The sequence below is a fragment of the Equus caballus genome, chromosome 15, assembly GCF_041296265.1.
Source record: "Equus caballus isolate H_3958 breed thoroughbred chromosome 15, TB-T2T, whole genome shotgun sequence".
NCBI lineage: Eukaryota > Metazoa > Chordata > Mammalia > Perissodactyla > Equidae > Equus > Equus caballus.
This window is the reverse complement of record NC_091698.1, coordinates 48387979-48408257: the sequence shown is the minus strand read 5'-3', so window position 1 is coordinate 48408257 and position 20279 is coordinate 48387979. Positions and strand designations below refer to the sequence as shown.

Below are 20279 nucleotides of genomic sequence, written 5' to 3'. Positions count from 1 at the left end.
GTAAAACTCCTGGGAACTTTTTGGAACGCACGTTTTAACGTGCCAAAGGGAAACGCAGTGTGCCGTTTTGATTTGACTTTCCACTCTTCCGGCCACAGGCTCGACGTGAGTCCTGACGTTGAGAGAGAAAGTGCAGTTTCCTAGGAGGAAGTTTGGATTCCCGGGCGCAGGGAGGGTGCGGGCGAGGCCCGAGGGCTCAGACCTCCGAGAGGGTGGGGGCGCCCGGGCGCCGACCGGCCGGAGAGTCCAGCTCTCTGCGGGGGCGGGAGCCGGGCTGGGCGGCGCCGGGCGGGCTGTGCGATGCGGGCGGGCACGAGGCTGGGAGCGGGGACAGCGGGCCAGGCCGCGGCCCGGGGCAGCCCCCCACCTAGGGGCGAGGCCGGCCCCTCCCTGGGCGCCCTGCGCGGCGGTCCCGGCCCCGGCTCCAGGTGCGCTCGGTCCGCGGAGGGTTTTCCGGTCCCGTGGGCAGAGGAACGACCAGGAACTCGGCCTGTCTCCACCCCGCAGTGGGGCGGGTCCGCCTGCAATAAGACCCGCTGCCCGGCCCCCAGGAGGGTGTGACCTCCGTGGCCGCAGAGGACGAGCGCCGTCCCGTCTCGGCACGAGCGGTAAGGGGGCCCGGGGCCGGGGGGTCCTGGGCTGCGGGAATGGGGCGCGGCAGCCCCGAGCGCCTCGCGGGGACGGCCGGTTCTGCGCCGGGCCCCGGAGGGGTTGCCCGTCGCCGGCCTTCGGGCGGGGCCCGGCGGCCACAGGGCGGAGCGGGAGCCGGCGGCCCGAGACTGGCTCGCGGTGGGCGAGAGGCAAGCCCGGGATTATCCACTGGCCCCGTCGAAAACGATGTCCAGGGCGGGTTATACTCAGGATGTAGTGCTGTTAGAGACCAGAGCAGTTACCTACTGAGTTCATGTGCCAAAAACACGGTGTTGGGTTTGGGCATTAAGAAGAAAGGATTGTATGATCTCGCTCATGTGTGGAAGATGAAAAACAACAAACACACAGATACAGAGATTAGATTGGTGGTTACCAGAGGGGTAGAGGGGAGGAGGGAGGGGGAAAGGGGTGTAGGGCGTGTGTGTCCTGTGACTGATGGTAATTAGTCTTTGCCTGGTGAACATGATGTAGTCTACACAGAAATCGAAATGCAATGATGTACACTTGAAATTTATAAAGCGTTATAAACCAATGTGCCCTCAATAAAACTTAAAAAAAAAAAAAGGAAGGATTGAGTTCATATTCTCTGGAGCTGACTCAGACTAACACCCAAGTTTTACTTTTTAATTCTTTCTTTGCTCCTTTTAAGAAACTTACTGCTTTCTCCTAGTTTCTTACTGCTTCTCTCCTTCTTGTGTATCTAATGCCTTCTGCACTATGCCTGGCACATGGACATCTGTTATTATGAGGTCCTTAACTTGGCACAGTCTGGCTCTTTTGTCATGGCTTTGACCAGCGGGAGACTTTGGGACCAAAGAAGTTATTGCTTTTCAACAATCGGCCTAATTTCAAGTGCTCCCCAAGTTGGTGCAAGTCCTCTCTGAGCTGTTTGGGGCATTGTGGGTCCTGAGTAACCCACACCTTTCAGGAAAAATGAGCATTTGCTCTCTCCAGCTGACAGAATGGATAGGGTCTCCTTCACCAAATTATGTATCTCTTTGCCCATCAGTTCTAGAACCCTCTGCCTCCTTACACTGCAAGTACAGTGGTCCCTCGATTTTGGGGTGGAATTGGTTGCAGGACCCCTTTGGATACCAAAATCCGTGGGTGCTCAAGTCTCTTATATAAAATGGCATAATATTTGATATAACCTATGCACATCCTCCCGTATACGTTAAATCATCTCTAGATTACTTATAATACCTAGTGCAATGTAAATGCTATGTAAATCGTTGTTATCCTGTATTGTTTAGGGAATAATGACAAGGAAAAAAAAAGTCTGTACATGTTCAGTACAAGCACAAGCATTGGAGGCCTTTCGGTCTGTGATTGGTTGAGTCCTGGGATGTGGAACTGCAGATATGGTGGACCAACTGTAACTCTACTGATAGCCAAACCGGAGCTCTTTAGTTGCCAGGGAATTCTCAGATGACAGAGAGATAGGAGAGGAAGGGGACAGGCACGAGAAAATGGGTAACCATAGCCCCCTAAGACCTGCTTTCTTCCCAGAGCCCTATCTGGCCAAAGCCACATCTCCTACATTCAGCTCAGGTCAGATTTCTGTTGCTTTGGGGACACACACACACACACAGACACAGACACGAGCATGCCCAAATACACAACTAGTAGATCAAGGGGTCTACAAATTTCCCTCCTGGATTTTCTTGCATTTGGTTAGGGATAAGTTTTCTCTGCAACGTAGAGAGTAACATGCGCAGTCAAGTTGGACCACACCAGCCCTCAGCATCTGGAGGGAGCCTCCTGGTCCTCCCAGGACTCATACCCAGTGGCCCGTTCCTTTGTTTACGTCCAGCACTCATTCGTTTTCCCGATCTTGCCCATCCACTTGCAGACTAAGCCTGCTCTTCTCCATGAGAGATGAAGGTGATGGCAGGCCCTGGAGATGGTAGGCTGTGTGCCAGAGAACACCTGAAGCTTCAGAATAAACAAGGGGGGGGATTTTCCTTGGATGTCAATTTTACCCAGATATTTGAGGATAAATCACTTTTCATATTCAGACAATCACGGATATATTGTGGACTGAAGTTCAAAATTTAGATACTTTCTTAATATAAAGCAAGAAACTTCAAAACATTTTTGCTTTGGCTTTGGGTTGCACTTTGGCCCCAACTTAGTCCTTGAGAGTTTGCTTTCACTGCAATTAGGGCTGCTGATGGAGGCAGTTTGATAGATGCAGCAGTGTCCTCCCTGGAGAGACTTTGAAAGACAGTCATCCTAGGTGACTCATTTAATCTTATTTCAACCAGAGGTGGGGTCGTTAACCTTGTTTTACACGTGAGGATCCCAAGGCTCCCAGCTGTGGTCCTTGGTCCAGGTTAGACCACTTGTAAACAGATATATTCTCTCTGCCCCACTGTGGCTCCATCAGAGCTTGGTTTATAATGACTGGGGATTTAGATTTGTGGCTTCAGGGCTTATTAACTAAATCTTTACCAAATGTTTTCCTTTCGCTCTTCAACTTTCTTCTTGCTGAGCTGACATATGCGATACGGTTAAAAGAACTGGAGCTGTTTCACCCGGAAAGGGAAGATTGCAGTGGGTGATGGAACGCGTGTTAAGGGCCCTAAATTCTTGAGGGCCTTGGTGTGTGGACGAGGGAATAAACTCACTCCTTGTGGCATTGAGTGGAACTGGGTAGGAGTTTTTTGGATGGTGAATTCTGGTTAAATTTAGGGAAGTTGCTTTTGAAACCCCCGGGTCAGGTGGCCTGGAGTTGGCCAGAGCTTTCTCACCAGAGGTGTTGAAACGGAGGCCCCACAGCTCCTTTTTTTTTCTTTTTTTTGAGGAAGATTAGCCCTGAGCTAACTACTGCCAGTCCTCCTCTTTTTGCTGAGGAAGGCTGGCCCTGAGCTAACATCCGTGCCCATCTTCCTCTACTTTATATGTGGGACGCCTACCACAGCATGGCGTGCCAAGCAGTGCCATGTCTGCACCTGGGATCTGAACCCGCGAACCCCAGGCTGCCAAAGTGGAACATTCGAACTTAACCGCTGCGCCACTGGACCAGCCCCCACAGCTCCTTTTTGATAGAGGGTTTTGGTAGAAGGTTAAACTAAGGTGATTTCTAACGCCGTAGTTCCCAGACTTCAGGGTGTATCAAAATCCCCCAGGGAGCTTGAACAACATCCAGATTCTTGCCCCACTCCCAGAAATTCTGATCCACTATGACAGGTGGGACCCAGGAATCTGCATATTTAATAGGTTCTCTGGGTGATTATAATTCAGGTGTTTCTTGGACCTTGCTTTGAGAAACTAAGCTTTAGAAACACGTATATGAATATGCACATGCTTGTTAAATTGAATAAAGCATTGACAAAAAGATAGGACTTAAGGGATCTTAGGGCTGTTGTTATGCTCTAAACTCTGGGTAACGTGATAAATGCTGAAATTGTCCCCACTCACAAGGATAGCTCTTTATTACACTTATCACGTCAAATTCACCCCATGGTTTTACGGTGCTTAACACTTCTAGACATACATGGGGCTCCAACTAAAGATTTTTTATTTGTTTTTAAATTTAATTGAAACTGAGAAGAATTACTGTATTAAGATTAATTTCCCTAAGAGAAATCAGTACTAGAGACGTAACGTACGGCTTGACGACCGTAGTTCACGCTGCTGTGTGACATGGAGGAGAGATGTCCAGAGAGTAAATCCTGAGTTCTCTTCACAAGGAGAAATTTTTTCTTTTCTTCTTTCTTTTCTTTTTATCTATACGAGATGATGGATGTTAGTTGAACCTATTCTGGTAATCATTTTACAATATATGTAAATCAAACCAAAAAAAGAAATTAATTTCCCCAGGAGTTTAGGATTTCCATCTAAGGCCGGTTGTCGGTTTTGTTGGGAGTAACTTGTCGTGTTCAGTTGTGTTTGAACTGGACTGAGAGCTTTTGCTATGGGAACCTGAACCACTGCCTTTGAAGAATTCTTTTTAAAGGTTCAAGATGTTTGAGGTCGGTAAATTGCCTACTGCTTCTTGGTCTGGACTGCTAGGCATAAAACCCAGAGTGAATGTTTTATCCACAATCAGCAGCAGCGATAAATTGCAGCTAAAGGCCGGACTGTAAATTATTCTGCAAAAGACCTTCCACCTTTCCCCTCTCAATGTCATTAACCCTTTAAGGCCTAGATATAGCAGCATGAGCAGCAGGAGGCCCCATGAGTGGACTTCTGGGAAGTCATCAGAAAGGCCTTCCCGCCCAGTCACTGTGGATTCAATCCTCTGGGTTAAGGCCCTCACTTCCCCCCTCCCAGGAGGTAGCATTAAATTATTACCAGAAGCTAAGGGAGAGGGGCTCCGTGATAAGTGGGAACAAGTTCTCCTGATTTATGTGTGGTTGAACCAGCTCCCCTGGAGGAGGTCCTACAAACACAAGCCCGGTTATATAATCAGCCCCCAGCATCTTCCCACTCACTCCTCTCCAGGGGGCTCAGGAAAGCATTTTCTGGGTCCTGCTTAGCTTCAGCTTCTGCTGTTGCTGCTTTTTGATGCTGTACCATGACCTGTTGACTCAGTCGTTCTCATCTTTGTTAGAGTCACAGACCCCTTTAAGAATCTGGTTAAAGCCATGAATCCTCTCTAGAGAAAAATAAACACATATTTGACATTTTTCATACAGTTTCAAGGGTTTATGGACACTCTTCTACACCCAATCATGTATACCTAGCAGGTATGTAGACATCATGTTAAGAATTACCCTGAAATTTGGCAGTGTTTGTCAAAGTAAAAAAATGCATTTACCTTTGTTCCAGCAATTTGAATTCTAGGAACTTATCCTAAAGATATACTTGGACATGTGTAGAAAGACATATGTACAAGGATATATACATTGTTTATAGCAGCAAAAGATTGGAAATGACCTAAATATCTATGAGTGAGGGACTGGTTGAATTATGGAATATCTATGCTGTGCAATATTGTGTAGCTGTTAAAATTTTTTTTTTAAAGATTGGCACCTGAGCTGACAACAGTTGCCAATCTTCGTTTTTTTTATTCTTCTCCCCAAAGCCACCCAGTACATAGTTGTATATTCTAGTTGTAGGTCCCCCTGGTTGTGCTGTATGGGACGCCATCTCAGCATGGCCTGATGAGCGGTGCTGTGTTTGTGCCCAGGATCCAAACCAGCGAAACCCTGGGCCACCGAAGCAGAGTGCATGAACTTAACCACTTGGCTGCAGGGCCGGCCCCTGTGTAGCTGTTAAAAAGTGATACAGGTTGATAGGAACAGATAGAGAATGATATTGAAGGTACATTTTTATTTTTATTTTTATTTATTTATTTTTTTGAGGAAGATCATCCCTGAGTTAATATCTGCCACCAATCCTTCTCTTTTTTGCTGAGGAAGACTGGCCCTGAGCTAACATCCGTGCCCATCTTCCTCTAACTTTATATGTGGGACTCCTGCCACAACATGGTTTGACAAGCAGTGTGTAGGTCTGCACCTGGGATCTGAACTGGTGAACACCGAGCCGCCAAAGCAGAACATGTGAACTTAACCACTGTGCCACTGAGCCGGCCCCTGAAGATACATTTTTAAAAAAACAAAATACAGCCTTGCATGATGTGCTACCGTTTCTGTATATGAGAATGATGGGGGCTGTTTATAGTCTTTTTTTTTTTTTAAGATTTTATTTTTCCTTTTTCTCCCTAAGCCTCCCAGTACATGGTTGTGTATTTTTAGTTGTCGGTCCTTCTAGTTGTGGCATGTAGGACACCGCCTCAGCGTGGCTTAACAAGCGGTGCCATGTTCTTGGCCAGGATTCGAACTGGCGAAACCCTGGGCTGCCGAAGCAGAGCGAGCGAACTTAACCACTCAGCCACAGGGCTGGCCCCTATTTATATTCTTATATACTTGTTAATGCATTAAATCCTTCTAAACGAATACACAGGAAGATTACAAGCATGGTTGCCACTGGGGGCGAGGAGGTGGAGTTCTTACAGATTTATCACTATATACCTTTTTGTGTCATATTCTTTATGTGTCATTTATTCATAAATTTACTTATTCGCTCGTTCAGCACATATTGATTTCATAGCTACTTTTGCTGTTACTACTCTAAGCGCCAAGCTCACAGTCTGAAATGAAGCAGAAAATCCCCAAGCTCCCTGAGGTTTCATCTAAGCATTTACTCTGTCCTGGGGCCGGGTTCTCTGAGGTCCTGTGACAGAGCATGTAGCTTCTATAATCTAAATGTCTCTAGGTGACTATTTAACCAGTGACCTCGAAATCATTTTACGAGCTTTGTTAGAAGTTCAGTTCTCTTAAATATGAACTTAAATGGTTTAATTTGACCTCTACATCTGAAGTATGTGTGAACCACATAGAGATTTTGAGGTTTTTTTAATCATATTCTTGTATTGTCAGTTTTTTAAGATAGTTACAGATATCGCCTGCCCATTTAACATTGTTTGTGAAGAAGGGAATGAAACAGAAATGAAGAATGTATAATTACCAAATTTTCCAAGCTCAAAATTAATATATGACCGTATATTTTCTTATTCGTATACAAAAAGCTAACGTGCACCTAGGCTTCCTTTTCCAATGAGATGAAGTAGCAATCGCTGATTCTTATCATACATTTCAGTTGGGTTATTTTTCCGTTTGGCTATACTTCAGCTTGTTCCAAAAATACTGTAAGGTGCCTTGAATTGCATGGTGGGGAAAGCTCTGTATGTAAATGGTCTGGTCGGTTCCATGTGTCTTTAGCTGCAGAAGCAGAGAGAGGAGGTGGGCGATAAGTCACGGCCTGTAGACCAGACAGACTTGCTGGGGTGGGGCGCTTTGTCAGAGAAAGTCCTGGCAGTGATATCAGGTCGTGGGCACTGAGGGGCTTGGCTTTGGCTTCAGGACCTGCACCTCCTTCTTCAGCCACACTGTGCCTTAGTCTTTGAGGGTGCTGCCTCTCTGCATGCCGGAACCTCCGTGCCGCAGCTATCAATAGCTAATGTTCACCAAGTGTCTCCTATGAGCCTGACCCTGGGCCAAACACCTGGCGTGGCTTTTTAAAAATTTTTCACCCATATTAGGTGGGTGCTACTAGTATCATCCCCATTGTACAGATGAGGAAACTGAGGCACAAAGGGGTTGAGCAGTTTGCACGAGATCACCTACTAGCAAGTGGTAGAGCCTTGGCGGACTGATTCTGTATCCTGTGCTCTACCACTCTGTCTACTGTATAATGGGCTAAAAGTGGGGAATCAGCCTGAAAAGGCAGGGCTGGGGGATTAAACTGACCATGGGGCTGGACTCTCTCAGAGGGGAAGTGGTAGAGTCTGTCCAAACCACTTGTCCAAGAGGAACTTGATGGTGACCTGGGTCATTCTAAGTATCCAGGGGGTCCCAGATGATAGGTGAGGAGGGGAGGGCAGACAGTGAACCGGGAGGATGTGCTGTGTCTGGATTCTGGGGGCACATCCCTGTGGGAGCAAGACGTGGAGCAGCATCTAAAGGCAGGAGAGGCAGCTCAGCACCTCAGGGAAGGGTCTTCAGCTGTTATGCAGGATGTCAGCAGCCCCTGCCAAGTGGACCAAGGTTCATTTATTTATTATGTAATGTGACAGACACTAGAGATTCAAGGATAAAATACACAGACCCCATCCTTAGGGAGATAAACAATCGAATCACCAATTCAAAAATCATGGGACTGTGCAGTAAGTGATTTGATGCTTTATGCCAGACTCCCCATGGAATAACAGACGAGGTGCACCTAACTCATCACGGGTAGTCAGAGAAGGCTTCCTGGAGGTAGCATAGGAGAAGGGCTTATTTACAGGCATGGGGATGAGAAAGCAAGACCAGGCACACTGCAGGAGTGGCATGTTGATCAGAGCAGGGCTAGTCTCAGAGGACAGAGCAAGAGGGCCCTCAGAAATTAAGGTCATTCCGTAGGCCTATTGGAGACATGACCAATCAGTATTGGGGGACAGGTCCTAGAGAGTCCAAGGGTCCCAGGGTAAGAACTGCTGGCCTGGATTATGAATCCCTCTTTTCTTTTGCATCTGCTCCACTGCTTAGCACAGTTATGTAATACATGTTTTTGAATAAGATGGAAGCGCTGGATACCAGGAAGGAAATCAAGGCAGAGATCCGGCCTTGGAAAAACAAGACTCCCCACTGCCCTGTCCTATGGCTGGCAACTCGGCTTGGACACAGGCTCCTTCCCTGACTGACTGAATCTGGGTGAGGGCTCACTGTGTGCTCCTGTCTCTGGGATTCCCCATCACAGGAATGTTCACACCTTATTGTGTCTGATTATAGGACTGTGTCCTCCACTCAGCTTTGAGCTCCTCTGCAGGTAAGGACCACGCAGCCCCCATCCTCTGGCCTAGCACATAGTGGGTGCTCACCAAAGGTATGCTGAATGAATGTACGATTGCCCATGGCCTGGAAAATTTAGTCAGCCTCCAAGCCTGGCCTGCTGCAAAATGATCCACTTTTGAAAATTACTTTCCCACCCCTTGTCTCCCACCGTTCTCTTCATTTCCTTAAGCTCCAGCCCAACTCCATATGAATGACCACTATTTTGCAAGGGTCTTACCATTTGTGATCATAGCTGAGGCTTCATTTTTACTGTTCTTTCTGCCCGAAATCTCCTTCCCTTTTGAAATCCTGTCTGTCCTTATAAGCCTTAGTCAAATAGAGCCCCTTACTCTCTGGAGTGTAGAGGGGGACTTAGTCTGTCGTCTCCGCTTATCCTGCAACTCCGGTAATAGTACCGCATGCTGCTTTGTCATCGGATTCGTTTGTTATATACCTGCTTTGTTTCTCTTCCTAGCTTACATGCCCCTCCAGAGCAAGATCACGTGTCCTCCATCTTTGTTTCTCTCACAAAGTCTGGTACTTGGTAAGGGTAAGATAAATATTTAAGGAAGGGCTGTAAGTGCCTGCACACACAGCCAGTGGAGGTTTTGGAACTGGGGTCTCCTGCAGGGACTGTCTGCATGAGAATCAGGGCCTGGAACTGGGTGCGTGGCGAGTAACCAGGGGTGCTTATTGCAACTTGATTAAATGAGGTCTCTGGGCCCCACCTAAGGTTTCCTGACTCAAGCTCTGGAGTCTAGCATCCCTCAGATCTGTGTTTCTAAATGCCCCCTGGGAGATTTTGTACACAGTAAACTTTGAGAACTTTCCCCGGGTACCATGGTAGGTGCTCTGCCCTCTATATTAGATTAGGATCCTTTTGAAGCCATTGCTCTGGACACTGTGTCCTGACATCATCCAAGGCCAGAGAAAAGGGGGAAGTTGGCAGGCTGACTCTGCCTTTTTCAGCCTGGGCGAAATCCTTTCTCCAAGTTTCTGGGCAGGTTTATCTTTATTTCTCATTGTCCAGAAGGGGGTCACACGGCCACTCGTAAACCACTCGTAGAGTTGTAATGGGCTTGTCTTGGACCAGTCATTATGTCCTCCTGGGGTGAGTCCCGCCTTCTTGGTTTACCAAATCCACTCCCTGAACTCATGAAGGTTCTCTTAATGGGGAAGGAGGGTATAGTGGGGGTTGACGTTATTGCTAATCCTCAAAGACGTCCTGCACAATAGTCACTACTATCTGAATTTTATGCCAGAATAAACTGGCTGTTATAGGTGGGGTTAAGTCTGGAGAGCAGAGCAGGCACTGAAATGTGCCCTTACTCTGGATTCCCAGCCTCTGGTCTGCAGCGCTGAATGATCTTCACAGCCTGTGCTAGCGCTCACCTGTGGGAGGAGAATTGAATTTGCAGTTCCATGGATTTCATAAAATAACAGATCAGGCTTACCAGGAGTAATGCATGTTTGCAGTGGGTGGTTTGAGGACTCTGGTGTTTAAATCATCTTTGGCCAACACGTTCCCTGAGTCATATTTATACAGACATTTTAAAAAGTGTTAATGTTGTGGTTCCCCCCTCCATGAATGTAATTCCTCTTGTTTTTCCCCCCTTTTTCCTTATACTTGATGTAAGATCAAGAGTGGGAATGTACACTAATAAAATGCCCATGAGGTGGAATCACCTGGAGGGCTTCTTAAAAAGCAAATTGCTGGGCCCCACCCCCGAATTTTGGATTCTGTAGGTCTAGGGTTGAGCTGGAGAATTTGCCGTTTTAACAAGTTCCCAGTAGATGGTGATGCTCTTCGTGGGGGGACCACACTTTCACAACCACTGAGTTATGTGAACCTCTTTTGGGTTGAAATACTGCTCTGGATCTATTGAAAAGATAAACACAGTGAGATTCTAATCATGCACATGGCACATTCTACCCTGTCCAAATTCTGTGTGCTTCCTCTTAAAGGTGCCCTGGGACCGCCCCACCGGGGCTCTGCTATACGTGGATGGGAACCCGGGTCTTCTGTACTGTGAATCTGGGCTGGGCTTATTCCTGGGAAGGGAGACGGTGGAGTAACATCCACACACCTCCCTCCAGGCCAACCATGGTTGTCTGGGCAGCAAAGGTGGCCCTAAATCTTGGCCTTAAAATCCCACTTTCACCTTGAAAAGGAATGAAATTTTGATACATGTTCAAAGATGGATGAACCTTGAGAACATTAGGCTAAGTGAAATAATCCAGACACAAGGACAAATACTATATGATTCCACATACATGAGGTACCTAGAACAGTCAAATTCATAGAGACAGGAAGTAGAATGATGGTTATCAGTGGTTGGGGTGAGGAGGAAATGGGGAATTATTGTTTAATGGGTACAGTTTCTGTTTGGAATGACGGGAAAGTTCTGGGAATGGATAGTGGTGCTGGTAGCATGACATTGTGAATGTAGTTAATGCCACTGAAGATTACACTTAAAAATAGTTAAAACGGTAAATTTCGTTATATGTGTTTTACTACAATTACAAAAGAAATCCTGTTTTCGTTACTGTTGTGTCTCACAGTGGTGTGCTGGAGCATCCTTTGCGTCCTTGTATCAGCTCATCAAAGCTGATTATTAAATTTCCAGGGTTTTGCCAACTGATTGTTAAATATAGTCATTATTTTAAAATTAAATTATATGAATTTAGGAGTAAATAAATGATATTAAAATATAACTGTTTATAAATAAGTTATATTTAAAACAACTCATCGCTTTCTAATTATTTTACTACCTCTTACTATTACATACGCTCTTGAGGTTATTTATGTCTATTCTGTCTGTGTGGTGGAAATGCTATATAATGGTGTACTACTGCCTACTTATTCCCAGCTACTAAGTACGGTAACATCACATTGGTGACTTGAAACCGGTCATGATAAAAATATTTACACCAGGAGCCAGCCCTGTAGCCAAGTGGTTAAGTTTGCCCGCTCTGCTGCAGGAGCCCAGGGTTTCACCGGTTTGAATCCTGGGCGTGGACATCGCACCCCTCATCAGTCCATGCTGAGGCGACATCCCATATGCCACAACTAGAAGGACCCACAACTAAGAATATACAACTGTGTACCGGAGGGGGGCTTTGGGGAGAAAAAGGAAAAAAATAAAATCTTTAAAAAAAAATTTACACCAAAGAAATAGCTACAAATCAGGGTTTTCTTTCCTTGGAGAGCCATTTGTGAAGTTCTTCAGGACCCCTCTGGTCTTACCGTGCCTTGTTGGTGGGGCAGAGTTGGAGTAAGTTTGGAGGAATAAAGCGTTAGCTATTTGAGATCTTCCAACGAAACTTTCTTTTAATTGAATTCTAGCCCCTTCCAAATAGCACTGCCTTTGGGCGTTTTTGCGGTGCCTAAAAAAGAAGAGGTTGTGGCTGAGTTTGGTGGGTGGGAAACAAGATGAGTCATATGATAAATGACTGACTTATCCTCCTGGGCAAGAGTTTCCTCAACTGGAACGTGAAAGGGGTGGGAGAAAAACTAGTGGAAATAAAATAAAGTGATTTTTCTAGCAATGGGGAAGAGAGACTTTTTTTAAAAATTTGTATTATGGACATTTTCCACCATACAACCAAGTGAGAGAATAGCAGAATGAACCCCCATGTTTGTATTCAACGCCCAACTTAACAATTATCAGCATTTCACCCAAAAACAGACTTTTCTAACTATTGAATAACAGGGAGGAGTACAAAGGAAAAGATGGATAGGTATGATTTAACATTTTTCTTCCAGATTTTGAGTATACTAAAAGGAGACTATTAAAATTGGAAAAATACCTAATAATAAATTTTAAGTATAAAATGTTAAATTTTACAATGTATACATAATTTCTATAAATATGTTAGTAAAGCAGCAAGATCCTAAAAATGGGCAAAAAATACAAACAGATAATTCACAAATAAGGATACTAGTAGGAAAAAAAGTAAGATTCAGTGTTCCTACTGCTGATTTTAAAAAGCAAGTTAAACCAATGATAAAGTTTAATATTACACCTAAATATTAAATTATAAATAAATAAAGCAAGCTTATAGCTGGCTGGGCTTTGGATAGCTTTGTAACTTTGAAGAGCAAAGGGAAGTGTTCATAATTTTCAGATATTGTAAGGAATAGGTCAAAAGGAGAATAAAACATCTACAAAGCTCATTATGGAGATTGTAGTCATGGTATAAAAAATCTGAACAACCAATAGTAGGGACATTGAATAAATTATATCAATATGATGGAAGAGTGTAAATTTATTGAAATGATAAATATGGTGATTGTGTAGAATGTGAAAAATTAAGAGGAGAGAGTAGAACACAAAATTATATGCATACTGAGATTACAGATGTTCTAAAAGATTGGAACAAACAGAAAATCCAAGTAAATGGTAAGTTACATTGTTTAAAATGTCCTTTTCCGTGCTTACAGTTGATTTAATAACTTACAAAATAAAATGAAAGGGGGGGTAGATGATTGCTAACGGCCTTACAGTCTGTAAAATTCTATGAAAGTTAATCTTTTCGAAGGCAGTTCAAAGATCCATAATTTTCAGCATTACAATGGAAAATGTTGCCTCTCCCCACATTCTGCTGGGTTTGGGAAACAAGTTTATTAGATTAGGTAACAGCGGGAGGAAAGGAGAGGTTAGGAGTGGCAGGTAGAATTAGCACTCACTCTCCAGGCTCCATACTTCATTGGCACCACCATAAAATCCTGAGTTGCTAAAAGAGACATAAAACCAAATAACAAATTTTATGCCATGTACATTTATTATCGGTAAAATTTAAAAATAAAGGTTATTTTTAAATAGCTAACCAGTATATTCTGTTTTATCTTTTCTGTGATTTCCTGAAGTGTTAATATTCAATTTTCTATGATCTCTGCAAATAGTCTCCATTTCTTTTAGAAGGATTCCTGCTGGAGGATTCTATTTTATGAAAAAAAATTTTTTTTTAGTTGAAACCCAATAGTAGTGAAAAGAATGATACTTAGATATGATTTGGTAAGCCCTCTTAAATATACTTGTGTGTTTTAAAAATCTAAAATCTCTTGCCTCTTGATTAAATAGAGAAAAGGAGGAAAAGAGTGATCATAGAAAATTAATCTTGGCCTTGATGTGCTGAGTACGGAATATTTAAGCCAAAATCTTTAGTCTCAAAGGATTAATTGATATTCCTATGCTAGTCATTTTTCTCCTCCTATTTAGAATGCTGTTATTCTGCCAAATATTGAGGATGCCCAAGAGTTCCCTGAATGTTTCTTCTGAATAATGAAGTGGATTATTTTCAGGGATAAGCTTTTCCTTTAAATATTCCAGGCTTTGTTTCCTTCCCCTTGTTCTCTAGCATTTTGTCCTAGGTCCACATTGTGTTTTTCTTGCTTTTTTAAACAAATGGGTAAATGAATGCATTAAGAAGATAGGTTTTTTTGTGAGATTTAAAAGAGATAATCTGATCATTCACATAAAGTGTTTAGAATAGTATCTGATACAGAATAAAATAAGTGCTGGACAGTAGATCTGATTATTACTAAGCAAGGTGAAATATGTCTAGAGCAGTGCTATGCAATAGAAATAGAAAGCGAGCCACAAATGTAAGTTTGAATTATCTAGTAGTGACGTTTTAAAAAGTAAAAAGAGGCAGGTGAAATTAGCTTTAATAATATAGATTATTTTACCCAATAGATCCAAAGTATTATCATTCCAACATGTAATCAGTATGAAAAAATTTTTTTTTTAAGATTTTATTTTTTTTCCTTTTTCTCCCCAAAGCCCCCCAGTACATAGTTGTATATTCTTCGGTGTGGGTCCTTCTAGTTGTGGCATGTGGGACGCCGCCTCAGCGTGGTTTGATGAGCAGTGCCACGTCCGCGCCCAGGATTCGAACCAACGAAACACTGGGCCGCCTGCAGCAGAGCGTGCGAACTTAACCACTCGGCCGTGGGAAAAATTATTAATGAGATATTTTACAGTCTTCTTTTCATACTAAATCTTAACAATCCGGTGTATATTTTACGCTGACAGAACATCTGAATTTGAAGGCTAAATTTTCATCAGAAATACTTGATCTGTGTTTAGATTTCATAAAATTGAGTTTTCACATAGATTTACATACCCAAATTGTTTTGAACATACGTAAAAGTTTTCCAGTATCTGAACTGAGTACCAAAAATAATTTTGCTTTAATATTTGCATACACATTAAAAAAACTGGTTCATCTTTTTTAGAATTGATTTGACTTTAAAATGAAAAGCATATCACTTTTAAAACTACATCTGCCCATGTTAATTCACTAACTCCTGTTCCGGTTCAGTCTCTCTTTCTTTACTTACCAGTCTTAATGCTTCTGCCTCTCCATGTAATTCCACATCAGTAACATGCCTCCATTTAAAATTTTAAAATGTGTCCGTAATCGTTTTTTTCAAACTAGAAAATAATTTGTTATAACTGAAATAAGTATTTAGGGGCCAGCCCCGTGGCATAGTGGTGAAGTTTGGCACGCTCTGCTTTGGCGGCCCAGGTTCAGATCCTGGGTGCAAACCTGCACCCAGGTTTGCACTTGTCAGTCATGCTCTAGTGGTGACCCACATACGAAATAAAGGAAGATTGGCACAGATGTTAGCTCAGGGCTAATCTTCCTCAAGCAAAAAAAGTGGAAGATTGGCAGCAGGTGTTAGCACCGGGCAAATCTTCCTCTGCAAAAAAAAAAAAAAAAGTATTTAAATTTAATGACAAATTACAATTTACATAAATATCACTGTAACTCGTGCTGTCTGTAACACATATTCAAATAAACACATTAAAAATGTTTCATCAGTGCATAGAAAAATATCATTCCAAGTGGATAACTCTGTTGATACCGACTGGATTGGTGATGTGGTTAGGTGTAAGACTAGAAAAGATGGCGTGCCTGACGTGTGCACTACACAGTGTGATGTGAAAGTGAAATAAACGTAGCAGGACCAAAACATTAAAGTTGTGTGTTATGGAAAAATGCCTTATACCGCTTCAGTTTTAAAATTTAAATTTAATTAAAATTAAACGAAATTAAAAATTCAGTTTCTCAGTCACACTAGCCACATTTCAGTTGCTCAGTAACTCCCTGTGGCTGTGGCTGCTGCATTGTTCAGCTTGGGGATAGATTGTGTCTGTCAAAAGACATGGTGAACAGAACACCTTAGTCTCACCCTTTCCACCTTGCTGTGTTGGCATTGGCTTTGAGCAGGAGAGAAAGTGATACAGTGCCTGGTCCAATTCCCAGTTTCTAGCTGGTTTTCTCTTTGTTCCCCTCTGCCTCTCCAAGGTAGCAGCTTCTCCTATCTCCAATGCCTGATTCTCTGAGCTAAATATGTGTATATACATCCCAGCATGCATTTCTGCCAGGGGTCTTCTCATCGGTCGTCTTTTCCGACATCCACTCTGCCACCACAGTGTCCACCCCAACACCTCTTGGCTAGTTTGGGGGTGAATAGGGTCAGTAATGGGTCCACCTCACAGCTCCTCAACTCAGGAGGGTGGGCTGGGATGGGGTTTTCTGAATAGATCTCTACATCAGACAGCTGATGGAGAGTTATAACCCGTATCCCCAATGTCACACACACACACACACACACACGCACACACACACACACACACTCCATCTGCCTTAAGTTAGTTTCATTTCCTCTCAGCTTCTGACTTTATCTCATGTCAGTCGCAGTCTTTTTTGTTTTGTCATGAGTTTCTTCCCTTGCCTCCCCATGCCTCCATGAGGTTTTTAATGAAGAATTGGGAGGGGCTTCATCAGAAATAGCAAGTTCCCTATGTGAATCAGATATTCACTGTGGAAGAATTTTAACTGTTCTGTTTTTGTATTCTTCTGCCAGAGTCAGCTTGAAGTCTGGAAAGATTTGGAAATAGAGCCCTGCCCTGGCCCACTGAGGGCGTGGCTGATCCAGGGGGAGGGGGAATTGTCCACAGAGCTAGCCCTCACATATTTGCAGGGCATGAGAGGCGTCAGAATAAAATGTGACATTTAAGAGAGCAGTGTTTCTTCTCTGCTCACTTCCAGGTCTCCAAAGTTGAAACCAGTGTCATCTATGAAGGTAGACTCAGCTGCTTTTCCTGTTCATCTGGGAAGAGAGTTTTCTTCCCTCATAGGCAAACAGGTGGTGGTGTTAGTAAGGAAAAGACTGGCCTGCATAATGCCTGTTTTCCTACCTACAGGCAAATAAAACAATGGGAAGCCTGGCCACTTGTCTGGCCTTCTCACTGACTCACTGCAAATCTCTTACCTCCTGTACTTTTGTTTTTCATTTGGGTCCAGTCTGCGTATTCCTTTCCTGCATCACAAGGATTTTGTAAAGAAGGATGGAGTGAATTTTAGTTTCTCTGGGAAAGATTGTAAGAGAAAGACCAGATGCTAGACTTAGTGTTCTTTTTTCTGATGAGGTGCTCCTCCTGTTTTATCCCCAAGACTTGTGATTGCTGAGACAAGAGAAGATATCGAGAGTACTGGTCAACCTTGGAATTTGAGTCTCAGGATATGGCGGCCTGCAGTTTGTGATTCGTAAGGAGAGGCCAGGGGTGACCCAGATGCGGTTGGACATATGAGAATCCCTGGTACTAGAACAGACGAGACCTGGAGATCAACGCTAGTAGCTTGTGATCAACTAGTTGGGGTTCCTGTATGAACAACTAGTTGGGATTCTTGTGTGAACAACTGGTTGGGGTTCCTGTGTGAACAACTGGTTGGCCTTCCTGTGTGATCAACTAGTTGGAGGGTGGTGTCGCCAACTTCACAGCCTAGTTGCTAATTTTACATGATGGCCATTCAGATAGGCAGGAACTCTTCCCTCCTTTGAATCATCCTTCCTTTCACATCACCCTACGTCCATAACAAAGTGTCTGGAGCCCAGAACCCAACCACTCAAGTTTATAACTCTCCTACACATACTTCCTAGCTACATGATTTGGGGCAAGTTATAATCTCTCTGTACTTCAGTTTCCTCATTGGTAAGATGGAATTAGTAACAATGGTTACTTTATAGGGTTGTTGCAAAGGTTCATCAAGTTATTACATCATATGAAGTAGTTAGAATGGTGCACCCATTATGTACTCAACAAATGTTAGCTATTCTTTTTATTACTATTCTCTCCAAGTAACCACATCTACGTGTTCTAGCATTACCTGTTTAGTGAGCTGTTTAAGGTGTGGGTTACCAACTCTACCCATATTAAAAACATCTGTGGTATACAGAGATCAGGCTTTCACATCTACCAACATGTCAAACCAGATTTACCTTATGGTTCTTTTGGCCTCCAAGTCAATGAGGTCCTGTGTGTCCGTCATCTGGCAAGATCGTTGTCCTCACACTGCCTGAATTCTAGGACAGCACCTTCACTGGTGCCTGATGGACCCACCCCTTACCTGGAGACAGGGCTGTTTCCTTACCTCTCAGCCTTGGAATTGCTCGCTCACCTGTGGTTTACTTGACATTTTGATTAGAAATAGGGGAAAATCAACTCTGTGAGAGGAAAAGAATGGTTGTATTTTAAAGTCTAGAGGGGCACTGCCTCTGACGGCATAAGTAACTGCCATCTAGGGCTTGAGAAAACATGTCATAGCTGCGCCAAACCCATCTTAGGCTTTGAATGAAAGCCCAAAATGTTTTCTGTTCTTAGCATAAGCTAGAAGAGCTATTTCTGGCATTCCTTCTCTCTCTCTCTACTGCTCTACGCTGGATAGTCTTACTCTTGCTGGCACTAGGATAAACATAACCAAATGGGGTCATTACTTCTAACCTCCTTGGACACTGGATTCGGACTACCCCAAGGGCGCGAGGCATCGGTCTGTCTCTGAAGCGGGCTGCACTTTGGGCACTTTTATGTTGTGGTTGAATCAGCCATGACCTCCCTCCTGCACTGAGCTCAGGATGCTGGGCCCTGTTATGGGGCGGGGGTGAGTACAGAGTGTGCCTGGATGGAATCTTTATGTCCTTCTCAACTGGAGATGGCACGACTCTGACCACGTGTCTGCTCCGAGAGGCATTGTCAGGAACCGTGTTGCATTGTTCTCCCACCAGAAAGGCCGGATGGCTGAACTAGGGCAGGCATTTGTGGGGTTGGAGCTGTCCTCGCTCTGCAAACAGCCCCCAGCCTTGGGTCAACACTTTCGATTGGGAGCTGTCTGCCAGTCAAAGTGTGGTCCAGTGTCCACCAGGTTAGTCTGGGAGAGGAGTATTTTTGTTGTTGTTTTATTTTGTTTTGTTTTGCATGCAGCTTGTTAAAGATATGAAGAACAAGAAAACGTTTAGCTCAGCAAAAAAAGTGACAATTTAAAGTTTTTATTCCGTTATTACCCTAAAAGCTTCTAGTATTGTCACCTGCCTTTATACATAATTACACACACATGTACATACGCATGCATTTGGCCTGGCATGATACAATGCTTTCTAGAGTCAGACGGACCTGTGAAAACACAGCTCCTATCACCTACTACATGAGTGACCCTGGGTGCTGTACTTGACTTTTCTAAAACTTAAGTTACCATGCCGAGTTCATTGGACAATGAGAGGACAAAATAATACAATATTGATAAGAGCACCTGGCACTCATATAACTAAGTAGTCAATAAATATTTATTTAAAAATAAACTCCCTCTAGCTCCAGTGCACAGAACAAGGACCACAAGGCCATCTTTCCCGAGAAGTGGCAAAGCCTGCCCCGTGGAGGAGGGAGCCCCGTGACCAGAGGGAGGATGACTGACGGCTGGGAGATGACCATTCAGAGAGGTTGTATCACGCCCTCGCAGTGGGAAGGAAGTGCAACGACCTCATTGCCAACAGCTTCCAGGATATTTTTTTCATGATAAGTTATTCTTGAACAGACAAGACATAGGGGATAATTTTCTGCATAAAGGGTATATAGATGGAAATTTAAATTGTGCCTTTTAGCACCTAGAATGGTATTGGTCATGGGGCAGGCATTCAGATATTATTGCATGAGTGAATGAATGTGCGTGAAACATCAGTTAAACTGTCATATCAGTCCCATGACTGTGAGCAATAATCGGCATTACCAGTACATCCACTTCTTGTTTCTGTGGTCACTGGCCTGAGAGGAGGGGAATCTAAACAGTTTGTCTGCGCTTAAAAGGCAGAATAGGGGCCAGCCGGGTGGCATAGTGGTTAAGTTCGTGTGCTCTGCTTTGGCAGCCCAGGGTTTGCAGGTTCGGATCCCAGGCACAGACCTAGCACTGCTTGTCAAGCCATGCTGTGGCAGCATCCTGCATAAAATAGAGGAAGATTGG

General features: G+C 43.9%; 1 protein-coding gene across 1 annotated transcript in view; it reads left to right on the top strand.

Annotated features, from left to right (window-relative positions):
- The first annotated feature begins 276 nt into the window (after positions 1–276).
- ANXA4 (annexin A4) overlaps positions 277–20279 on the top strand; it is a 61066-nt gene continuing 41063 nt past the window's right edge. The window contains exon 1 of the mRNA XM_023618958.2: positions 277–608. The gene's annotated coding sequence lies outside the window, so the exon portion shown is untranslated. The remainder of the gene's footprint in view (positions 609–20279) is intronic.